Source organism: Schistocerca nitens, chromosome 6, assembly GCF_023898315.1.
Source record: "Schistocerca nitens isolate TAMUIC-IGC-003100 chromosome 6, iqSchNite1.1, whole genome shotgun sequence".
Lineage (NCBI taxonomy): Eukaryota > Metazoa > Arthropoda > Insecta > Orthoptera > Acrididae > Schistocerca > Schistocerca nitens.
This window is the reverse complement of record NC_064619.1, coordinates 556048553-556061548: the sequence shown is the minus strand read 5'-3', so window position 1 is coordinate 556061548 and position 12996 is coordinate 556048553.

The following is a 12996-nucleotide window of genomic DNA, read 5'->3' as shown; positions in this document are numbered from 1 at the left end:
CAATGATCATAATTAAGCTTCATGGATGAAAATTGAATTCTCATGACAAGTGGCGCATCACGTCTCTTGCGTATTTGTTTTTGTCGATAAATACGTTGAGAAATCTGTTTAGTGCATATAATTGCTCATTACAAAAGCACCAACACAGCCTTTTTTGGCAACTGAGGATATTCATCTTTTAAACTTCACCAGAATTGCGCTAGCGCCATTACTTTTAAATGTCAGTTCAGTAAATGTTTTGTATTCTTCTGCTGGTCGTGCTATGAGAATAATGAATCTGCAGTTTATTTGGGAAACACTGATCAAATGATTCATTCAATCCTCTAAGGTTCTGAGTAACTTCATCGAAAAACGTCTCACCTGTCTCAACCCCTTCTTCTGCGAAAAAAGTGTTTTATTGCTGGGAAGCAATCAAATCACTGGAGCGCAAATTCTATCTTATTCTTGGAAGCCAAAACTTTTCGTGAGCAGTAAATACATTTACTTGCTTTCCTTGAAGGGTTAACTTGATGAGCAGCCAAATTAAAGCTGCCAATTTATATCAAATAATTGGCCTTTCAATTCGAAATTGTGTTCCAGAAATGCACTTCTTCCTTAACTCAAAAATATTTGATGGTGTCTTTCCTCGAGGTAACTATTTGACCTCAGCAAGAAAAAGAAGAGAAGTATGTGTACATTTGCGAAGTCCTCATATAGTAATTTAAGTAAACGATTATGCAGTGGCTGAAATTTAATTATTATTTTGACCATGTCATCAATGGAATTCGTGTAACTTTTTTTCAGTAAGAGCTCGCCTATTGACAGTTTTAAACGATAATTTTAATCGGCTGTGCCTTCTCATTAAAGACGCTTCCGCACCTGTGCTCTTTGCGCCTAGTAGCGCCTAGTCCCACACGCGAGTAGAGGCACGCGTGTAAGCTGTATGTCTCTTCCTCATCATGTGCGTCCGAGTGATTTTCATTCACACCTGTTTTCACACTGGGCGCCTCTACATCCGTGTGGGGCCGCACGGCGACTAGCTGCAAGGCGCACAGGTGCAAACGCAACTTAAGTATGCCTCTCACTGTTGTTATCCTATGGTATTTCTTTCTCACGGAAAACAATTTAACAGACCAAATATTGCAACTCGCAGAGTAGATATTCCTAGAGACTTGCATAAAATATTTCCAGTAAAGCGTTTTCGTGCTAGTACATAACTATTGCTATCAATACTCCGAATCTAACTATAGCATTAGATTCATCTACTTGTATTGAAAATTTACATGGTTTGCTACTAAAAGTAATTCTCTTTATTGGTTTATTAGATCTCTGATGCGCTGTGCTATGGTATCATTCCGACGTTGTATTTTACGTAATTATTATGTTGATTTTCTATGTAACACACATTTTACTACGTCCATAGCGAAAGTTCAATAAGGCTTTCTGCATCTGAGTAGGCTTCACTTCACTGAACTCTCTGATAGCTAACTAAGCATGAAGCACCAGTTTTTTCTGTGGTTTGAACTAAAAGTTTTTAATTTTATGAGTTGGTCATGCTTTCAGATGAAGAAGTCAACATCATTTCCTTCAAGATCGCCATGAAAATATTCCAAACGACGACGCTGTTTAGTTGGAGCCGTATAATTATTTAAGGAAATTTTGCTACATGTAAGACACAGAAGATTGTCATGATTATTCACGAATCCTAAATATACAGCATGGTCCACTGATCATGACCGGGCCAAATATCTTACGAAATCAAAGGAAAAAACTACAAAGAACGAAACTTGTCTAGCTTGAAGGGGGAAACCAGATGGCGCTGTGGTTGGCCCGCTAGATGGCGTTACCATAGATCAAACGGATATCAACTGCGTTTTTTTAAATAGGAACCCCCATTCTTTTATTACATGTCCGTGTAGTTGGTAAAGAAATATGAATGTTTTAGTTCGACCAATTTTTTCGCTTTGTAATAGGTGAGCCACGTCGTCCATAAACCACCCTTTTCAATCTATCCCAGACATAGTCACATGGCTCACAAATTTAGACGAACAGTCGGTAACAGGTAGGTTTTCTAAATTAAAATACAGAACGCAGGTACGTTTGAAAATTTTATTTCGGTTGTTCCAATGTGACACATGTACCTTTTGTGAACTTATCATTTCTGAGAACGCATGCAGTTACAGCGTGATTACCTGTAAATACCACATTAATGCAATAAATACTCAAAATGATGTCCGTCAACCTCAATGCATTTGGCAATACTTGTAACGACATTCCTCTCAACAGCGAGTAGTTCGCCTTCCGTAATGTTTGCACATGCATTGACAATGCGCTCACGCATGTTGTCAGGCGTTGTCGGTGGATCACGATGGCAAATATCGTTCAACTTTCCCCACAGAAAGAAATCAGGGGACGTCAGATGCGGTGAACGTGCGGGCCATGGTATGGTGCTTCGACGATCAATCCACCTGTCATGAATTAGGCTATTAAATACCGCTTCAACCGCACGCGAGCTATGTGCCGGACATCCATCTAGTTGAAAGTACATCGCTATTCTGTCATGCAATGAAATATCTTGGAGTAACATCGGTAGAACATTACGTAGGAAATCAGCATACATTGCACCATTTAGATTGCCATCGATAAAATAGGGTCTAATTATCTACATCTACATTTATACTCCGCAAGGCACCCAGAGGTGTGTGGCGGAGGGCACCTTACCTGCCACTGTCATTACCTCCCTTTTCTGTTCCAGTCGCTTATGGTTCGCGGGAAGAACGACCGTCTGAAAACCTCCGTGCGCGCTCGAATCTCTCTAATTTTACATTCGTGATCTCCTCTGGATGTATATGTAGGGGGAAGCAATATATTCGATACCCCATGCAGAAACGCACCCTCTCGAAACCTGGACAGCAAGCTACACCGCGATGCAGAGCGCCTCTCTTGCAGCGTCTGCCACTTGAGTTTGCTAAACATCTCCGTAACGCTATCACGCGTACCAAATAACCCTATGAGGAAACGCGCCGCTCGTCTTTGGATCTTCTCTATCTCCTCCGTCAACCCGACCTGGTACGGATCCCACACTGATGATCAATACTCAAGTATAGGTCGAACGAGGGTTTTGTAAGCTACCTCCTTTGTTGATGGACTACATTTTCTAAGCACTATCCCAATGAATCTCAACCTGGTACCCGCCTTACCAATGATTAATTTTATATTATCATTCCACTTCAAATCGTTCCGCAGGCATACTCCCAGATATTTTACAGAAATAACTGCTACCAGTGTTTGTTCCGCTATCATATAATCATACAATAAAGGATCCTTCTTTCTATGTATTCGCAATACGTTACATTGGTCTATGTTAAGGGTCAGTTGCCACTCCCTTCACCAAGTACCTATCCGCTGAAGATCTTTCTGCATTTCGCTACAATTTTCTAATGCTGCAACTTCTCTGTATACTACAGCATCATCCGCGAAAAGCCGCATGGAACTTCCGACACTATGTACTAGGTCATTTATATATATTGTGAAAAGCAATGGTCCCATAACACTCCCCTGTGGCACACCAGTGGTTACTTTAACATCTGTAGACGTCTCTCCATTCCTTCTTCCCATAATGCCGCACCATACATTAACCCGCCAAGGTCTATGGTGTTCCACTTGTCGCCGTCATCGTGGATTTTCCGTTGTCCACTAGTGCATATTATGCCGGTTTACGTTACCGCTGTTGGTGAATGACGCTTCGTCGCTAAATAGAACGCGTGCAAAAGATCTGTCATCTTCCCGTAGTTTGCTACGGTCGCAGGTTCGAATCCTGCCTCGGGCATGGATGTGTGTGATGTCCTTAGGTTAGTTAGGTTTAACTAGTTCTAAGTTCTAGGGGACTAATGACCTCAGAAGTTGAGTCCCATAGTGCTCAGAGCCATTTGAACCATTTGAACCTTCCCGTAATTTCTCTTGTGCCCAGTGGAAGAATTGCATACGGCGTTCAATGTTGTCGCCATGCAATTCCTGGTGCATAGAAATATGGTATGGGTGCAATCGATGTTGATGTAGCATTATTCTCAACACCGACGTTTTTGAGATTCCCGATCCTCGCGTAATTTGTCTGCTACTGATGTGCGGATTAGCCGCGACAGCAGCTAAAACACCTACTTGGGCGTCATCATTTGTTGCAGGTCGTGGTTGACGTTTCACATGTGGCTGAACACTTCCTGTTTCCTTAAATAACGTAACTATCCGGCGAACGGTCCGGAGACTTGGATGATGTCGTCCAGGATACCGAGCAGCATACACAGCACACGCCCGTTGGGCATTTTGATCACAACAGCCATGCATCAACACTATATCGACCTTCTCGGCAATTGGTAAACGGTCCATTTTAACACGGGTAATGTATCACGTAGCAAATGCCGTCCTCACTGGCGGAATATTACGTGATACCACGTACTTATACGTTTGTGACTATTACAGCGTCATGTATCACAAAGCGAAAAGAGTCGTGCAACTAAAACATTCATATTTCTTTACGTACTACACGAATATGTAAAAAAAAATGGGCGTTCCTATTTAAAAAACGTAGTTGATATCCGTTTGACCTATGGTAGCTCCATCTACCGGGCCAACCATAGCGTCATCTGGTTTCCCCTTTCAAGCTAGACGGGTTTCGTTTTTTATAGGTTTTTCGTTTGATGCTTATTTCGTGAGATATTTGGCCCGGCCACTATCAATGGACCACCCTGTATATAGCTTCCATCATGATTTCCCAATTTTTTAGAAACTGCTATGAACTGATTATTTACAGGAAGACTATCTGTCCTAAATCAGTTGAAGCGATTTCATTGGTATTACTTTCATTACTACCATAATCGTCTTTGAAAAATGAGCTAGTTCTTGAGCACAAATCAGAAGATTTTAGTTGGGCAGTAGAGCCGCTTTAGAATGTCTTTTTTTAAGGTACTTCATAACGTAGCAAAAAAATCGAAAATGATTTTAACACAAAAGAAAAAAACTTGAAAAAAAAAGAACTTTAGCTGCATTTTAAAGTAGATAAAGTTCAGAAAATTTTATGTTGATAATGACGTTGAAGCAGAACATGAAGCTCAAACAAACTGTTAATACTAATTTCTTGGTGCAAACAAGCATTCCCCTTTACATAAAAGTGCAGCAAAGGGGGACTTTTTCTTCGAAATATTACACAGGCTGTGACTTTTCTTTGGGTCACGTATAGAGAATTTCATGGAGCGAAGAAAATAATTTAAGGTGTATAGTAGTGCCGTAGTTTTTAACTTTTTATGAGCTCTAACATGGAAAGTAAGCGTTTCCGGACACGTGTCCACATAACATATTTTCTTTCTTTGTGTGTGAGGAATGTTTCCAGAAAGTTTGGCCGTATCTTTTGATAACACCCTGTATGACTTCCATCATGATTCCCAAATTTTTTAGAAACTGTTTCCTGAGAGTTTGGCCGTACCTTTTTGTAACACCCAGTATAACTTCCATCATGATTTCCAAATTTCTTAGAAACTGTTTCCCGAAAGTTTGGCCGTACCTTTTTGTAACACCCTGTATAACTTCCATCATGATTTCCAAAATTTTTAGAAACTGTTTCCTGAAAGTTTGGCCGTACCTTTTTGTAACACCCTGTATAACTTCCACCATGATTTCCAAATTTTTTAGAAACTGTTTCCTGAAAGTTTGGCCGTACCTTTTTGTAACACCCTGTATAGCTTCCACCATGATTTCCAAATTTTTTAGAAACTGTTTCCTGAAAGTTTGGCCGTACCTTTTTGTAACACCCTGTATAACTTCCACCATGATTTCCAAATTTTTTAGAAACTGCTCTGAAGTGATTATTTGCAGGAAGGTGGTTATACACCACATAAAAATTCAGATAGTAAAGAGTCTCACCCGAGTTTCTGCGTTCTCTGCTGTGTACGAAAATTCTTCATTGACCGATAACATGAATTTCTATTCGTTTACAGGTTCGACTTTGTACGACGTAAGAAGGGAAAAATAATAATACATGTAGAGTGGGGACGACGACGCAAATCTCTCTGCTGAACGGCGCAGACCTTCTACATATGGCCCAAAAATTATCACATTCTTCTCTCACGTAAAATACGATTAATTCTTCCAAAAGTCACCACTTTCTGTTTAAAGTTTTTGTAGCTACTATCTCTGTCTTCTCTTCTTATTATTATTATTCTTCTTCTTCTGCTCTACAGTTCAGTATGTACCTTGACCTGTTCAACAATTCTCCTCTAGTCATCACAATTCAACACCAGAGCCTTCCATCCCCTATAGTCAGTTTTCTGCAGGTCGTCCAAGACTGGCTATCCATCTGGTTCCCAGTTCCCGACCTCTTTGATCCCCTGGATTTCCATCTCATATCCTCTTACTGACTTCTGTATCACTCATCTAAGTCTAGCTTTCACTATGCTTCTAATAAGTGGATCGTTATGTAGACTGTAGAGCTCATGATCGTACCTCCATCTCCATCTACCTGTTTTACAGGTTGAGCCAACAATACATCGCAATACCTTCTTGGTAAAGGAAGTTAATATTCGAATATGATTTGGCGTTTACTATTCCGAGATATATGTGAACGCTGGTCATGTAAGTGTCTTATGAATCGTTAATTTGGCGACAGTGGTTGAGAGCCTTGAGGAAAATAGCATTTTTAACGCAAAATAGGCTCTGTTGGTGGTCATTAATCTCTCTTTAATACCATAAGAGGTGCCATCTAAGTGGGTGACTATGAAACTGTTTAGCTCTCTCAAAGTTATAATCGCAGAGTGCTAATGAGGGTGGCATGTTCTTCTTGCATGCTATCCCTGCGGTCATGTATTTGTTTTCTGTTGTTTCATATTCATTCCAGTATTCCTACTAGCCTGCTCAAGTACGATGAATGTCTCCTCCATTTCCTTCCTGTTACTTGCGACTGTATGTACAAGGGGTGTTCAGTAAGTAAAGCAACACATTTTTTCTATAGTAATTTCGGTTGAAAGAACATGGAATTTGCTGTGGGATATGGGGGAATATTCTTGCTTCAGGCCTTGTTGTTCATGAGTTTCTGATAGGTTGCTATGCTATACGTAACCTTCAAAATGATGTCTCTAACGGAGGTCCGTTCCAAGAAGAGAGCTGTCACTGAGTTTCCTTTGGCGGAAGACGACCATGGCAGATATTCGTAGGTGTTTGCAGAATGTCTATGAAAACCCGGTAGTGAACGGAAGCATGGTGAGTTGCTGGGCAAAGTATCTGTAACTTTTGTAACAAGTTCGTGCAAACCTGTTCGATCTCCCGCGTGCGGGTCGTCCGTACGAGCTGTGATTTCTGCAGTGTTGCAAGGTGCGGACTCTCTGATTCAAGGTGTTCGACGTATCAAAATTTAATACCCAACGGCACAACTGGATGTTTCTTTTGGTAGTGTTGACAGTCATCCACGAGTTTGGTTACTCAAAGATGTGTGGCTGCTGGTTTCTCGCCATATAACAGACGATCATACAAAGCAATGAATGGCCATCTGAGCGGAACTGGTTGCATTTGAGATACTGACCATGACAGTAGTTTTTCCAACATCGTAAGAGGCGCTGAAACCCGGTTCATCACTCCTTACTGGAAGTAAAATGGCAGTCTATGGAGTGGCGCAACACCACCTCTCCTCCTAAGGAAAATGTCAAAGTCTCACCCTCACCCTCTAAAGACATGAGTACAGTTGAGACAGGACAAGTCACTCTCTCACTTATTTTCTTGTTTAAGGCTACTCTTTAACGTCGTTATTACACCATAGACATCGTTTCTGTGAGTCAACAGGCAGGTATCAACATCAGCAGGTACTGATGGGAGCACGTATATTGTTCATGAGTGTGAGATCTTTATGGTTGCTCTCCTTCGAATAGTATTTCCTGGATTTGAGAACAAACAGCACTTAGGTTATTCAACAGTAAACTTGTAGTGGACATTTGAGGCTTGAAAGCCATGTGCAGCTATTAGGGAGAGGAACAACCTGAAACACTCACTGGGGACAGAACGCTGGTAACAAGAATTTCTCGCCCCGGTGTGCAGAGTGTGCCGAAGAGGCGAAACTCTGCCTACCTTCATCTACCTGTGAGGCGCCTCCGGCCACACCAGGGACGGGGGCGCAAGAGAGAAGTAAGTCGCCAGGACAAGGCATTTGAACAGAGTCGTGAATGCCCATACGTAAAGGGACGACGGCCATAAAAATTTGCGAGTTTCCATGTTCACCTTGGACTGGACCCCATCTACGGAGCCGTCACATGATATCGTCCCTCTCCCTACCAAGTTTTCTGGGAAGTCTCAAGCCTTCAGAAGAGGTTTAGAATGGAGCACAACATTTATGGCGGCTCTGAAATGGTTTATGTAGGGACACATAAGCACTTGTCTTAGTTTAGCCCAGACCCCTGGTCGGATATATTGCACCATTCGACCTGTCCAGATAACGATTTGTGTTATAAATGTGTTGACATTAGTGCTAAATGGAAATTCAAAACTCGCTGGTCCATGGTATGACTGGTGATTGGGAGCGTCATACGCTTCGAATGTGCCGAAATTTTATGGTTCCATCAGAGAGTAATTGCGATCTGTCCAACAGATCGCTAGCCAACGACTTTACATATTTGGTGCCCACGATAACGAATTACAGCCGCCGCACATCGCTACTCTGCAAACCCTTGCACCATCACTTGAGACAGCCCTACACATAGAGAAAGGGGTATAGTATTGATGCCCTGGCTTGTTAGGGCGAACGGAATCACTGCCTCGTCACTTGTTCTCAGCTGTACCAACGTAGTATAACTTACGTGTAAAATAAATGCATCAAAGTCTGTTCAGCGACGGATAATTTCAGATTGCATTGTCTCTTTCTTGAGCCAGAGTAAAAAAGATAAATCTTAGTCTTTGCCAATCTACCGCCACCCAGGGGAGTGATAATTATTTTTGGTGACTATTTTTGTTGCCAACAGTTCTGATTTATCGGTCATCAGGTTTAAATTGTGTTGTTTGTCTTATTTTATGATCACTAACTTTTGCTATAATTTTTATAAAACGTCAGTCCCATGTTGATATATTAGTCTCCCACCAATAACTGACTACAAGAATGACAGGGCCACCATTTCATTACATTATTTCGGCATTCAAGTTTTATTCAAGAATGTTTCGAAAGGCTCTGAGCACTATGGGACTCAACATCTGAGATCATCAGTCCCCTGGACTAAGAACTACTTAAACCTAACTAACCTAAGGACATCACACACATCCATACCCGAGGCAGGATTCGAACCTGCGACCGTAGCGGTCGCGCGGTTCCTGAGTGAAGCGCCTAGAATTTATTCAAGAATCAGATAAAATAATGTAATGTTCTCGTCTGGTTTGTAGCAGGCAATGCTGTTGTAAGTAAATAAATTCCATGTTTCTTAAGCAAGGCCAAATTTATCAGTTTACTTAGGTTGTCTCCTTGATAACATAGAATCAAACCTAAGATGACTGCATATTTCTGCAAGTCTTTTCCTTGACATGGTGCTTTGAAAGAAGTCGAGGTCACCACATGTTGCTCCTTAAGTCTTTGTAAAAAATACTCGAGTGCCACATGTTGCACAAGCGTGGAGTATTACAATGAAAGCATGTAGTTCTTCCAGACTTAGGTACCCCTCCTTATTACCAACTGTGGTGTGAGCCTTTTCGTCAGTGTACCTTTTTATCAGTTTCAGAAATGGGCCGCTGACGTTTAGCCCAATGCAAAGAGTGGCGAGTAGGCTACAACATGTCGTTCCACGTGTTCCGTCGGGCCAGGTATCAACCTGCAACACGTTGTGCGTGCTGCCCCTACTTGCTGTGCAGCCTGGTTCAATCCGTGTCCACTTGGTGCCATTGGAAATGCACGGCGCTTTCTCTTCCTTATCCACGATGAGCTGCTACACCAAGTCTGTCACCTAATGTATAGCGAAAATGTCCACATCTTGCCGCTCCGCCAACTGCATCAACCGCCAAGCCGTCGCCATCTTTTGAGTCGTCCACAACACCTGGATCATCGCCATTGTAAATTTCAAATGGAATCGCATGCCAAAAGTCTTTGCAACTGGTGAGAGATAGGGAACAACAACAAAAGACCAGGCATGATGCTGTTTGGCTTAAGCGTTTAAATTAGATGATCAGTGATACAATTGTAGAGTTTTGAATAAAGTTCTGTTTGTCAGTGACTTACCGACACTATCAGGTAGCTGACCGATAACTCCCCCACCCAGCCATCCTCGTCCCTTTCCGAGGCTCCGTCCTGTACTACACACACGTTTGGAAGGAATGTCCTCGTCTTTGGGTGCAATCTGTAAATCCGACACCTGAAGAATAGAAGAAATAAAGCAGTACAGTGGACTGCGCGCTCATCGGTTCAAAAAATTAGGTAGAATAGTTCATGCTCACGTTGTGCAAGAGGTATGTGATTGTCAGATGGTTCAGATTGTGATTGTTGTTCATTTGATACGTCAGAATTACTTGAATCAATTGTATGCACATACTAGAGAATCTCGTCTTCCGCAAGGTCACGTCGTTTTGCCATTATAGCTTCAACAACGTGAACTCGCTAAAATAAACTGCAGGCTCACGTCTCTGGCGTCAGGACTGCCTCAGCCCACTCGGCGATGCGTCTGACATCCCATTAGCAGTGACCCAGACAGCGCTGTAGCAGATAGAGGTGAGAGGGGCCGGGGGGGGGGGGGGGCGCTTCCGCACTATGTAATATGTTACCCTGTGGTTCCCCAGTGTCACATCGTAGAACAGCATGTCGCCAGTCCGTAGAAAACGGAAAGACGCCCGATCTCCGAATTCTTGGTATTTCACGTTATTTTTGGTTGATAGTGTCGTAATATTAGCCACCATCTCGTGAATAATGTCGAGACTCACCTACAAACTATTTAGTATCTGAGAACCGGTGTTACTTATATTAAATCGCTTTAAAATGCGTACGGATCCCATATGACCCACATGGTATAAGAGGTAAATTTTTCATACTTCTACGTGGGCTAGGAGGGTGAAATTTAGGTGAGTTGTACAACCCCATTAAACGATGAAAAGTCACGGGAGAGTTTGGCACTGCGATGATTATGAAGGGGCCGATGGGGGGAGGTAGGGTCTTCGAAAAACCTTAGTGGGTCAAAAATGACACACGTGGTACTTCTAGCGTTAAAGTAATTTCTGTCAGGGCATAAGCGTATAGTCGCCTTAGTCTTTTATAACAAGCTACAAGACCAGTTTAGTCTCACACAGTCTTATGGGATTCTGAAGGAGATATTTTGCTTGATATCCTCCCTCATGGTGCAACTATCAACTCTGATGAGTACTGTGCTAGCGTCAGGAAAATGAAGAAACGACTTCAACGTGCTCGTCGGCACAAAAACGCAGGAGAACTTGTCCTTCGCACCTTCCGACTTACATCGGTTTGGCCCAATGACGGACGCACACCAGAGGCAGCAGTACGTGGATGACGGGGAGGTTGTTGAAGAAGAAAGACCTTCGCTCCGACGTCGACGAGTAGAGTGGTGGCATGCGGGCATACAGCCCTCCCAGTAAGGTGGCGTAAGGACGTCGCATTGAACGGAGGATTATGTTGAGAAATAGGGTTTTGTAACCAAAAGAGTGGGACATAATATGGTGTACTGACATCATAAATAAAACCAACCTGATTTCAGGAAAAAACGTGGTGCATTACTTATTGAACGCTCCTCGTACGTCCCCTGCACGAGTTAGTATCTGCACTGATTTGTGACAGATCGTTTCCTTGCGCAGCAGTTTTACGTCGCTCATGACTCTCTGCAAAGCAACATTAAAAAGGAGACGCCCCAGAACTTCTCCTTGCAATTACAATATCTTGTACATCTAGTTTATCAGACACCAATCATCCTGTTCTTATCCTGCTCTGTGCTTCATTCACTGTCGTTCTTATAGGCCTGTCGCCTCGTCTGGTAAAAATAAAACGGATAACTTGATGAGAGTAATCTTCGTCATCTCACACTACTTTCCATTAATATGTAACTTAGTGTGGATAAACATCGCGAACTCGCGCTCGATTTTAACTTCTGTTCCCTTTAAAATTAAGCTGACAAAGTCACAATAACACCTCGATAACAACTGGACTAAAATTATACAATTCCATTGATATGACGTTACCGAATTTACGATAAAGGTTCTAAGTTGTTAGGTTACTTTTGGTATTTACGAAAAGGGATGTAAGCTCTATGTTCATTCGATGTGTCATTTCACGTGTGTATACCGGATTCGATAGTCAATACGTTACGCCACAGAATACCTGTGTGTAAGCATTGTGATTTTTAGTTCCAATAGCATTGCCGTTGCATTAAGCATTCTAAGAGAAGCTAGTGCAATAGTCGAGTGTTGGCTCTGCTATCGAGTGGATTTAATTTCTTGCAGAGCACAGAGATATACGTAAAAGTATGAATTATGGTTTGGTAAAGATTAATGAGATAAGCGAAGATCATGAGGTAATGTTGTTGCAGTGCTTGCTTGTGCATAGTTATAATGCGTTTGAGTAATGGAAAGCTTCAGTGTTTGAAAAGTTTCCTTTATTGCTTTGGGTTAGTAAGTTTTACTGGTCAGACTTGAGTAAGTAAGGTTATCAGTTCACATGGCTTGCACACAGATGTTACAGACTTTACCACTCCATTACTATTTTCAAAAATTAATTATTTGGCCGAGTAAAATTGGTTATAAAAAATAATTTGGTGACTGCAGCACTTAGGCAACGAGTTTCAGGTTTCGCAGTATAGCTTTCTGTAGTGATCAGTTACTTTCAATCGTTTAGTAAGTTCGAATTCCACTACCGTCTCCTCACGATGAAATTTCATATTTTCTGATTTATGCGTCGGCGCATTCACTCTGCGGAACATACTGGCTACAGCTGAGACATGATCTGTTTAGCATAGTTTCATGTCCTCGCATTGCACGGCGCAAGGCTTTTCTATCCTATATAGCTTGCTTGCT